A 12743-nucleotide genomic window follows, 5' to 3' on the forward strand; every position below is an offset into this window, starting at 1 on the left:
GAACCACACATGCGGAGATTATCTCAAATCAAATCAAACTTTATTTGTCACATGCGCAGAATACAAGTGTAAACCTTACCGTGAAATGCTTACCTACAAGCCCTTAACCAACAGTGCAGTTCAAGAAGAGTTAAGAATATATTTACCAAATAAACTAAAGTAAAAAATAGTAAAAAGTAACACAATAACATAACAATAACGAGGCTATATACAGGGGGTACCGGTACCGAGTCAGTGTGCGGGGGTACAGGTTAGAGGTAATTTGTACATGTACAGTCATGGCCAAAAGTTTTGAGAATGATTTGAGTCTGCTGCCTCAGTTTGTATGATGGCAATTTGCATATACTACCGGATTGTTATGAAGAGTGATCAGATGAATTGCAATTAATTGCAAAGCCCCTATTTGCCATGCAAATGAACTGAATCCCCATTAAACATTTCCACTGCATTTCAGCCCTGCCACAAAAGGACCAGCTGACATCAGGTCAGTGATTCTCTCGTTAACACAGGTGTGCGTGTTGACGAGGACAAGTCTGGAGATCACTCTGTCATGCTGATTGAGTTCGAATAACAGACTGGAAGCTTCAAAAGGAAATGCTTGGAATCATTGTTCTTCCTCTGTCAAATATGGTTGGTTACCTGCAAGGTAACACGTTCCGTCATCATTGCTTTGCACAAAAAGGGCTTCACAGACAAGGATATTGCTGCCAGTAAGATTGCACCTAAATCAACTATTTATCAAGAACTTCAAGGAGAGCGGTTCAATTGTTGTGAAGAAGACTTCAGGGCACCCAAGAAAGTCCAGCAAGTGCCAGTACCGTCTCCTAAAGTTGATTCAGCTGCGGAATCGGGCACTACAAGTACAGAGCTTGCTCAGGAATGGTAGCAGGCCGGTGTGAGTGCATCCTCACGCACAGTGAGGCGAAGACTTTTGGAGGATGGCCTGGTGTCAATAAGGGCAGCAAAGAAGCCACTTCTCTCCAGGAAAAACATCAGGGACAGACTGATATTCTGCAAAAGGTACAAGGATTGGACTGCTGAGGACTGGGGTAAAGTCATTTTCTCTGATGGATCCCCTTTCAAATTGTTTGGGGCTTGTCCGGAGAAGACAAGGTGAGCGCTACCATCAGTCCTGTGTCATGCCAACAGTAAAGCGTCCTGAGACAATTCATGTGTGGAGTTGCTTCTCAGCCAAGGGAGTGGGCTCACTCACAATTTTGCCTAAGAACACAGCCATGAACAAAGAATGATACCAACACATCCTCCGAGAGCAACTTCTCCCAACTATCCAGGAACAGTTTGGTGACGAACAATGCCTTTTCCAGCATGATGGAGCACCGTGCCATAAGGCAAAAGTGATAACAAAGTGGCTCGGGGAACAAAACATCAATATTTTGGGTCCATGGCCAGAAAACTCCCCAGACCGTAATCCCATTGAGAACTTGTGGTCAATCCTCAAGAGGCGGGTGGACAAACAAAACCCACAAATTCTGACGAACTCCAAGCATTGATTATGCAAGAATGGGCTGCCATCAGTCAGGATGTGGCCCAGAAGTTAATTGACAAAATGCCAGTGTCTTTAGACAATTCATGTGCAAAGAGTCAATATTGCAGAGGTCTTGAAAAAGAAGGGTCAACACTGCAAATATTGACTCTTTGCATCAACTTCATGTAATTGTCAATAAAAGCCTTTGACACTTTTGAAATGCTAGTAATTATACTTCAGTATTCCATAGTAACATCTGACAAAAATATCTAAAGACACTGAGGCAGCAGACTTTGTGAAAATTTATATTTGTGTCATTCTCAAAACTTTTGGCCACGACTGTAGGTAGGTGTGAAGTGACTATGGATAGATAATAAACAGCGAGTAACAGCAGTGTACAAAACAAATGGGGGGGGTAATGTAATATTCCAGGGGACAGTTGATTAATTGTTTAGCAGTCTTATGGCTTTGTGGTAGAAGCTGTTAAAGGGCCTTTTAGTCCTAGACTTGGCGCTCAGGTACATCTTGTCGTGCGGTAGCAGAGATAATAGTCTATGACTTGGGTGACTGGAGTCTCTGACAATTTTACGGGCTTTCCTCTGACACCGCCTATTATATAGGTCCTGGATTACAGGAAGCTTGGCCCCAGTGATGTACTGGGCCGTACGCACTACCCTCTGTAGCGCCTTATGGTCAGATGCCGAGCAGTTGCCATACCAGGTGGTGATGCAACCGGTCAGGATGCTCTCGGTGGTGCAGCTGTATAACTGTTTGAGGATCTGGGGACCCATGCCAAATCTTTTCAGTCTCCTGAGGGGGAAAGGTTTTGTCATGCCCTCTTCACGACTGTCTTGGTGTGTTATGACCATGATATGTGGACACCAAGGAGATGTGGAGATGTGGACACCAAGGAACTTGAAACTCTCGACCCGCCCCACTACAGCCCCATTGATGTTAAGTGCCTGTTCGGCCCGCCTTTTCCTGTAGTCCACGATCAGCTCCTTTGTCTTGCTCATATTGAGGGAGAGGTTGTTGTCCTGGCACCACACTGCCAGTTCTCTCCCTCCCGGCTGTCTCATCGTTGTCGGTGATCAGTCCTACCACTGTTGTGTCATCAGCAAACTTAATAATGGGGTTGGAGTCGTGTTTGGCCACGCAGTCGTGGATGAACAGGGAGTACAGGAGGGGACTAAGTACACACCCCTGGGGGGCCCCAGTGTTGAGGATCAGCGTGGCAGACGTGTTGTTGTCTACCCTTACCACCTGGGGGCGGCCCGTCAGGAAGTCCAGGATCCAGTTGCAGAGGGAGATGTTTAGTCCCAGGGTCCTAAGCTTAATGATGAACTTGGTGGGCACTATGGTGTTGAACGCTGAGCTGTAGTCAGTGAACAGCATTCTCACATAGGTGTTCCTTTTGTCCAAGTGGGAAAGGGCAGTGTGTAGTGCGATTGAGATTGCGTGATCTGTGAATCTGTTGGGGCGGTATGCGAATTGGAGTGGGTATCCAGGAGGATGCTGTTGATGTGAGCCATGACCAGCTTTTCAAAGCACTTCATGGCTACCGACGTTAGTGCTACATGGCGGTAATCATTTATGCAGGTTACCTTCGCTTCCTTGGGCACAGGGACTATGGTGGTCTGCTTGAAACATGTAGGTACTACAGACTCAGTCAGGGAGAGGTTGAAAATGTCAGTGAAGACACTTGCCAGATGGTCCGCGCATGCTTTGAGTACACGTCCTGGTAATCCATCTGGCCCCACGGCTTTGTGAATATTGACCTGTTTAAAGGTCTTGCTCACATCGGCTACCGAGAGCGTTATCACACTGTCATCCAGAACAGCTGGTGCTCTCATGCATGATTCAGTGTTGCTTGCCTTGAAGCGAGCATAAAAAGGCATTTAGCACTTTGGTAGGCTCACGTCACTGGGCAGCTCGTGTCTGGGATCCCTTTGTAGTACATAGTATTTTTAGAGCCGGTGTAGTAGGATTCAATCTTAATCCTGTATTGACGCTTTGCTTGTTTGATGGTTCGTCTGAGGGCATTTCTTATAGGCATCCGGATTAGTGTCCCGCTCCTTTAAAGCGGCAGCTCTAGGCTTTAGCTTGATACGGATGTTGCCTGTAATCCATGGCTTCTGGTTGGGATATGTACGTACAATCCCTGTGGGGACGACGTTGTTGATGCACTTATTGATGAAGCCGATGACTGAGGTGGTACACTCCTCAATGCCATTGGATGAATCCCGGAACATATTCCAGTCTGTGCTAGCAAAACAGTACTAGCGTATCATCCGCGCCATCTGACCACTTCCGTATTGAGCGAGCCACTGGTACTTCCTGCTTTCAGGTACTACTCTGTGTTTCACAAAGACACGGCCGTTGGAACAAAAAATCTCATCAGACCAAATTACAGATTTCCACCAGTCATACAGTTGAAGTCGGAAGTTTACATACAGTTAGGTTGGAGTCATTAAAACTAATTTTTCAACCACTCCACAAATTTCTTGTTAACAAACTATAGTTTTGGCAAGTCGGTTAGGACATCTACTTTGTGCATGATACAAGTAATTTTTCCAACAATTGTTTACAGACAGATTATTTCACATTTCCAGTGGGTCAGAAGTTTACATACACTAAGTTGACTGTACCTTTAAACAGCTTGAAAATTCCAGAAAATGACGTCATGGCATTAGAAGCTTCTGAAATGGCTAATTGACATAATTTGAGTCAATTGGAGGTGTACCTGTGGATGTATTTCAAGGCCTACCTTCAAACTCAGTGCCTCTTCACTTAACATCATGGGGAAATCAAAAGAAATCAGCCAAGACCTCAGAAAACAAATTGTAGACCTCCACAAGTCTGGTTCATCCTTGGGAGCAATTTCCAAACGCCTGAGGGTACCACGCTCATCTGTACAAACAATAGTACGCAAGTATAAACACCATGGGACCACGCAGCCGTCATACCGCTCAGGAAGGAGACGCGTTCTGTCTCCTAGAGTTGAACGTACTTTGGTGCGAAAAGAGCAAATCAATCCCAGAACAACAGCAAATGACCTTGTGAAGATGCTGGAGGAAACAGGTACAAAAGTATCTATATCCACAGTAAAACAAGTCCTATATCAGCATAACCTGAAAGGCAGCTCAGCAAGGAAGAAGCCACTGCTCCAAAACCGCCATAAAAAAAGCCAGACTACAGTTTGCAACTGCACATGGGGACAAATATCGTACTTTTTGGAGAAATGTCCTCTGGTCTGATGAAAATAGAACTGAAGAACATAGAAAATAGAACAAAAATAGAACTGTTTGGCCATAGTAACCATCATTATGTTTGGAGGAAAAAGGGGGAGACGTGCAAGCCAAAGAACATCATCCCAACTGTGAAGCACGGGGGTGGCAGCATCATGTTGTGGGGGTGCTTTGCTGCAGGAGGGACTGGTGCACTTCACAAAATAGATGGCATCATGAGGATGGAAAATTATGTGGATATATTGAATAAACATTGTCGTAAAGCTTGGTCGCAAATGGCTCTTCCAAATGGACAATGACCCCAAGTATACTTCCAAAGTTGTGGCAAAATGGCTTAAGGACAAGAAAGTCAAGGTATTGGAGTGGCCATCACAAAGCCCTGACCTCAATCCTATAGAAACTTTGTGGGCAGAACTGAAAAAGTGTGTGCGAGCAAGGAGGCCTACAAACCTGACGCAGTTACACCTGCTCTGCTAGGAGGAATGGGCCAAAATTCACCCAACTTATTGTGGGAAGCTTGTGGAAGGCTACCCAAAACGTTTGACCCAAGTTAAACAATTTAAAGGCAATGCTACCAAATACTAATTGAGTGTATGTAAACTTCTGACCCACTGGGAATGTTATGAAAGAAATAAAAGCTGAAATAAATCCTTCTCTCCACTATTATTCTGACATTTCACATTCTTAAAATAAAGTGGTGATCCTATCTGACCTAAGACAGGGAATTTATACTATGATTACATTTTAGGAATTGTGAAAAACTGACTTTAAACGTATTTGGCTAAGGTGTATGTAAACTTCTGACTTCAACTGTATGTCCATTGCTCGTGTTTCTTGGCCCAAGCAAGTATCTTCTTCTTATTGGTGTCCTTTAGTAGTGGTTTCTTTGCAGGAATTCGACCATGAAGGCCTGATTCACGCAGTCTCCTCTGAACAGTTCATGTTTAGATGTGTCTGTTACTTGAAATCTGTGAAACATTTATTTGGGCTGCAATCTGAGGCTGGTAACTCAAATGAACTTATCCTCTGCAGCGGAGGTAACTCTGGGTCTTCCTTTCCTGTGGCGATCCTCATGAGAGACAGTTTCATCATAGTTTTTGATGGTATTTGCGACCACACTTGAAGAAACTTTCAAAGTTCTTAAAATGTTCCGCATTGACTGACCTTGATGTCTTAAAGTAATGATGGACTGTCGTTTCTCTTTGCTTATTTGAGCTGTTCTTGCCATAATATGGACTTGGTCTTTTACCAAATAGCGCTATCTTCTGTATACCTCCCCTATCTTGTCACAACACAACTGATTGGCTCAAATGCATTAAGAAGGAAAGAAATTCCAGAAATGAAGCTGGTTGAGAGAATGCCAAGAATGTGCAAAGCTGTCATCAAGGCAAAGAGTGGTTACGTTGAAGAATCTCAAATATAAATTATATTTTTTATTTGTTTTAACACCTTTGTGGTTGCTACATGATTCCATATGTGTTTTTTCATAGTTTTGATGTCTTCACTACTATTCTACAACATAGAAAATTGTACAAATAAAGAATAACCCTGGAATGAGTAGATGTGTCCAAACTTTTGACTGGTGCTTTACCTTGTGCAGAGACTAGGGGACTTTTCAGTACTGTATACTGTAATTGGTTATTTGGGAAAGTTGTGCAATATTGTCCTTTATTCAGGACAGATTAACATGATGAAACAACAGCTGTTGTTGACCATTTCTGTCATCTGTTGTTTTCAACAAAACGTATTATGATGATTTGTATCCATATTTGTTGATTTGATTGTTATTTTGATATAAAGTTACATTACAGATGTAGGATCTTAATTTGACATATAATGCAAAATGATCATGCAGCAACAGGATTTGAACGTTTAGTCCATATTGTTGCTCGATCAGTGGTTAGGCTATTAGCTGGCCAAAATGTAGGCTACATTAAATGTGCAATACTGTTAATATAACCGTGTGTTAGTGAGCATTTCCAACAGTGCAGGAGAATTCTCAGCAGCAAAAGAGTGATCAAATTAAGATCCTACAATTTTACTTCGGCATTATTCACAGATTTGTAGCATGTATAGCGAGTGCCTGAGGTCTAGACAGACAGGAAGAAAAAGGCTTATATTAATACAGTGTAGAAACGTCAGGTCTGCATTTATCTTTGTTGGTTGTTAAGTTGCATTGAAACCAGACATGACAGCAGTCAACTAGACAGCATTTTTTTAAAGACTGATGGCCAGACCGACAGACTGCCTGATCTGTCTATAAATCAGCATTAGGGAATGTTTTAATCTAATTTAATGCATCAGGGAAACTAGTCAACTTTAAATCCATATTGACACCAATATAATAAAGCTGCAATTATTACAGTCCACTGCACAGCAACACTGTCCAGAGACGATAACTGAAACTGACTATGACTCTTATTGTATTTAATGTTGTAGTATTCATGAACCATAAGCTGTAGTGAAGAAACCCAGAACAATCTCTTCAATGTGTTCAGGGAGTAGATCATTTGACAGAGTGCTGTTGTTTTGCAAAAAGGAAAAAGGTTCAATAAAGCCCTTCTCATTGATTCCACTGAAAAGATGCCATTTGTCAGAAGACTCGCTCTACTACAAGGCAACATAGATTAGAGGAAATATCGTATTTGGTTTGATGAAGAGGCAAACAAGCAGTCAATGGTGCTACTAGTTGAAATGGGGACATTTTCACAGCTGTTGTATCATCGAAGAGCCACAGATTTGTGCCACAGTATGCCATTGTTATTATCCTCACTTGCAATTTATTTCACATTACCATATGTTTTAGGAAATGTTTTCATCATTCAGTTCCAAGTATTTATTGTCAGCTTTGGGTTTAGTTTTTGAACAGCTTTTGTCTGTGTTTATTTGATTTGATGTACTGTATGAGTAATTTGATTAGATGTCTCTGCTAAAGGTTATCACCCAAGCTAAAGGGAGTCAAGTGGAAGGCTTCCACTTTCCTCCACAGTGGACAGGATGCGTGTGATCACAGTGGACAGGATGCGTGTGATCAGGATGAATTTGGGCTCAGATATCAGATATCTCACTGCTTGACTGGCTCTGAGCCTCTGGTTAAGTGGAGTTTATGAGATATTGTCATCTATAGTTCAAAGATATGACTGCAGATTAGATGGGTGGGCTGTTTTTAAGAAGATCCAGGGCCATATGTATGAAGTGTCTCAGAGTAGGACTGCTGATTTGGGATTAGTTTAGCCTTTTAATAAGATTCATGGACAAGGAGGTACCTGATCCTAGATCAGCACTCCTACTCTGAGATACTTAATACAAACGGCCCCTGATTTTTCTCTTAAGTACCCACTAAACTGGAAAAACATTTTTCTCTCTCTGAGGTTTTCAAGGTTCATTATGTTCATTGTGTAATGTCTGTTGCATAACAACCTGTTCAAACTGATTTAATAGAGTCCTTTGTTGATGTGTGTGGTAATATGGCTCCTCCTCTCCGAGAATATAATTATGAAGTTCTCTTCCTGTTTATCTGATCACTGCTGATGGGAACAACCTGCTTGTGAACTCCAAACATCACAACTACATGAATAGTTTGTAGTATATTATGTATTAGTTATAAAATGAGTTTGGGAAAAGTGGCACCAAAGGAAGCCCACAGACCTCCCTTTGGCTCCTAACCATGACAGGCTGTTTCCCCCCTGCTATCTTCATTTTATGTCACTTTCTCAGTAGAGATGCAGACTTTTGGCAGACAGGAGCCTAGCCAATTGTGTCAGTTTCATAGTTTCATCCGCGTTACATGGGTGTGCTGGTTTCCTCAGAGAGGAACAGGTCAATTAAAGGAGGTTGTCAGATGATTGTTCCATCACCTCTCTCTTGTTCGATAGAGATAAACATCTCAAACCCTCACTACAATGGGAAAAGACCAACTGGATTGAGAAAAACGTTCAAAATTGGTCCAAGTTGTTTTGAAGTTTGGTCGGGTACACCGGGCTCTATTTTTTTGGGCTGGCGATAAGCCAGCGCAATGATCACATGCTCGTTTGCAAATTTGTTTGCAGGGTTCTTAAGGATTGGACCCTTTTTTTCAATTTTCGCCTAAAACCACAAACCCAAATCTAACTGCCTGTAGCTCAGGACTTGAAGCAAGGATATGCATATTCTTGGTACCATTTGAAAGGAAACACTTTGAACTTTGTGGAAATGTGAAACAAATGTAGGAGAATATAACACATTAGATCTGGTAAAAGATCATCCAAATCAAAAAACATTTTCATTCTTTTTTCATCATCTTTGCAATGCAAGAGAAAGGCCATACATTAACATAGGATCCTAGGTGCAATTTAGATTTTGTCCACAAGATGACAGCAGTGTGTGTGCAAAGTTTCAGACTGATCCAGAGAAGAATTACCTCACTACACAATATTTTGAGCCAGAGACAGCAGTGGGGTCAAGCTGTAGAACCCAGGTCCTACATTTGAATATAAAAATGTATTTTATCAAACAAAACTATGCTACATTTTATCTCTGGGAACCTCAGGATGACAAATCAGAGCAAGATTACTGAATGTAAGTACATTATTTACCTTCAGAGGTGAATGAATCAAACCAGTTGTCGTGATAAAAGTGTTTTGTTGTTGTGCACTATCCTCAAACAATAGCATGATATATTTTTTCTTCTGTATTAGCTACTGGAAATTGGACACTGCCGTTAGATTAACAAGAATTTAAGCTTTCTGCCCATATAAGACATGACTATTATCGTATATTGAGCAACAACCGTCCTGGTTTAGGGACACCGATCCGGTAAAGGTTAGCGTGTTAAAGTCGGCGCTCTCCTATTTTCAAACCCTAGCACCTGGATTTGTCATTTACCTGTCTTATATGAGCTCGCTTGCGCTGAGGTGGAAGGGGTGGCAATATCGGAGGTGTGTTCTTCCTTAAAAACGTTCGCCAAAGTGACAATTTCAGGCAGCGCTGATGCGGATATTTAAGACCATGGTAGCGAGGTTGGTTATGGAATAGATTTTGACAAGGGAAGGGCAGCCTATACAGCCTTGATGCACAGTGCCCATATGCAAAAATATCAGGTTTGGGAGAATCCCCTTTTTATTTATGTAGACTATTGTACATTATTTTAGCCAGCTCATGTTATTATTTTGGATGTGCGTAAAATGCCCGTCATGGAATAAGAGATGAGATGATCCAGTGACACTCGTATTTAGGAACATTTACATAATTGTTTGCTTTTTTCTCTGTTTAGTTTGATTAAAAAACAAGCCCTTATAGGCTACCCTTACCCTACTATAATGAAAGCTGGTTCAACAGCAATGCGTCTGTTGTGTCTTTCTTATCCTGACCATGCATTAGCCAAGTAGCCTATCCATTACAGGTTTCTAAATGGTCACTCATGCTTTTGCATTTTTCAGAATTCACGTCAGCCTACCTGCAGTGCATAGGCTACTCCATTCAGCTGGTATCGTGCACCTCCAAACATATACAAATGATTCAGTCCTATAACGCCATATCAACGATATGTGCCTCACACAAACAGCACAGGAGCAGGAGCCTAGTTTTTTTATTTGAGGATAATTGCCATGCGTAAATGGGCCTATACTCCTTGAAGCTATGTACAACAATATTGACTTCAACACTCTAAACATATTGAGCACTGGATGTGTTTTTTTAAACTGCTGCTATTACTCATTACTGTAGCCTATGCTATTTAATAAACTGTATCAATCCACAATGGACTAGGAAGAGAATTGTGCCCCCAGCCGAATTGGAGAAAACAATGAAAAAACCCTCAATAACCCACAGAACTTAAGATAACTGCATGCAGTATTAAGCCATGAAATGTGCTGATTGGACAGTGAGGGCCCTCCTCACATGTATAATTTATGTATTAATCAAAGCCCAGCCCTTTCGCTCCACCAACTGCTATTGCACTCATAATTCCCACAGTGAAAATAGCAAAAATATTTTGGGCACACTCCTGGACCTTTAGCCCTACTGCCAGCGCTATTTTCTGTGAAGTGCACAGCTCAAAATGGAAAGTCTAACGCCATCTTTGCAACACTGTGGATATTTACCCCTTGGTGAACAGAATACACTGGTGGTGTTAGTAGTGACTGTTTTTCACCCACCAGGCCCTTTTGTCCACCATCCCCTCTTCATCCCCTATGTGACCTGATCAAAGGTAGTGCACTGTATAGGGAATAGGGTATCATTTGGGATGCATCATGGTTTATTTCTCGCCTCATTTCCCCTTCCCCCAGCCAGACTCCAACCTGGCCCTGCTGAATTATGACCAATTTGTTACCATTAAATGTGAGATGCTTATTTAATCCACTAAATGGATTGAATTGTGGAAATTGAATGTATGTATATTGAAACAATGTTTGCCTCATCAAACTCATTTTGCAAAGATGATAACAATGCAAATATGCACATTTTAAACTGGAGAAATATTTGTGGTCTTGATGTTTGTGCAAAATAAAGTAATGTGTCTGTACAGTGCATTCGGAAAGTATTCAGACCCCTTGACATTTTCCACATTTTGTTACGTTACAGCCCTATTCTAAAATGGATTAAATAAAAATATTTCCTCATCAATCTATACACACTTCCCCGTAATGAAAAAGTGAAAACAGTTTTTTAGAAAAGTTTACTAATTTATTAAAAATAAAAAACAGAAATACCTTATTTACATAAGTATTCAGACCCTTTGCTATGAGACTCAAAATTGAGGTCAGGTGCATCCTGTTCCATTGATCATCCTTGAGATGTTTCTACAACATGATTGGAGTCCACCTTTGATAAATTCAATTGATTGGACATGATTTGGAAAGTCACACACCTGTCTATATAAGGTCCCACAAGAGCAAAAATCAAGCCATGAGGTCGAATGAATTGTCTGTAGAGCTCCGAGACAGGATTGTGTCAAGGCACATATCCGGGGAAGTGTAGCAAAGACGGAAGCCACTCCTTAGTAAAAGGCACATGACAGCCCGCTCTGAGTTTTCCAAAAGGCACCTAAAGGACTCTCAGACCATGAGAAACAAGATTCTCTGGTCTGATGAAACCAAGATTGAACTCTTTGGCCTGAATGTCAAGCGCCACTTCTGGAGGAAACATGGCACCATCCCGATGGTGAAGCATGGTGGTGGCAGCACCAGACTGAGGTGAAGGTTCACCTTCCAACTGGACAACGACCCTAAGCACACAGCCAAGACAACGCAGGAGTGGCTTTGGGACAAGTTTCTGAATGTTCTGGAGGGGCCCAGCCAGAGCCCAGACTTGAACCCGATCGAACATCTCTGGAGAGACCTGAAAATAGCTGTGCGGCGACACACCCATCCAACTTGACAGAGCTTGAGAGGATCTGCAGAAAAGATATGGAGAAACTCCCCAAATACAGGTATGCCAAGCTTGTAGCATCATACCCAGTAAGACTCAAGGCTGTAATCGCTGCCAAAGGTGCTTCAACAAAGTACTGAGTAAAGGTTCTGAATACTTATGTAATTGTGATATTTCTGTTTTTTTTAATGCATTGGCAAAATTTCTAAAACCTGTTTTTGCTTTGTCATTATGGGTTATTGTGTGTTGATTGATGAGGAAAAAAGACAATTTCATAAGTTTTAGAATAAGGCTGTAACCTAACAAATTGTGGTAAAGGTCAAGGGGTCTGAATACTTTTCCGAATGCACTGTATGTCTTTGATGTCATGACTGGTACCAGTTTTGAAGTCACCAATGACATATCAAAACATGTAAATTAACAATTATTTTTTGCACTGATATTGATTACTTTACGACAACGTACATTTTTCATATCATGAGAAAGTAGTCCAATGTTTTCCTGGAAATCTTTTTGGAAAAGCTCAATGGATTTATTCTGGTCAGCCTGTTAGCTCAAACAATGCATTTAGCCAAAAGGTGGAGTTTCCACTTTGAGATTAAATGAGGTATGGTACTTGCTCAACCTCTGAAAAGAGGTCCAGGAGGTATCCTTATCTCCCC

Source organism: Salvelinus namaycush, chromosome 11 (genome assembly GCF_016432855.1).
Source record: "Salvelinus namaycush isolate Seneca chromosome 11, SaNama_1.0, whole genome shotgun sequence".
NCBI classification, from domain to species: Eukaryota; Metazoa; Chordata; class Actinopteri; order Salmoniformes; family Salmonidae; genus Salvelinus; species Salvelinus namaycush.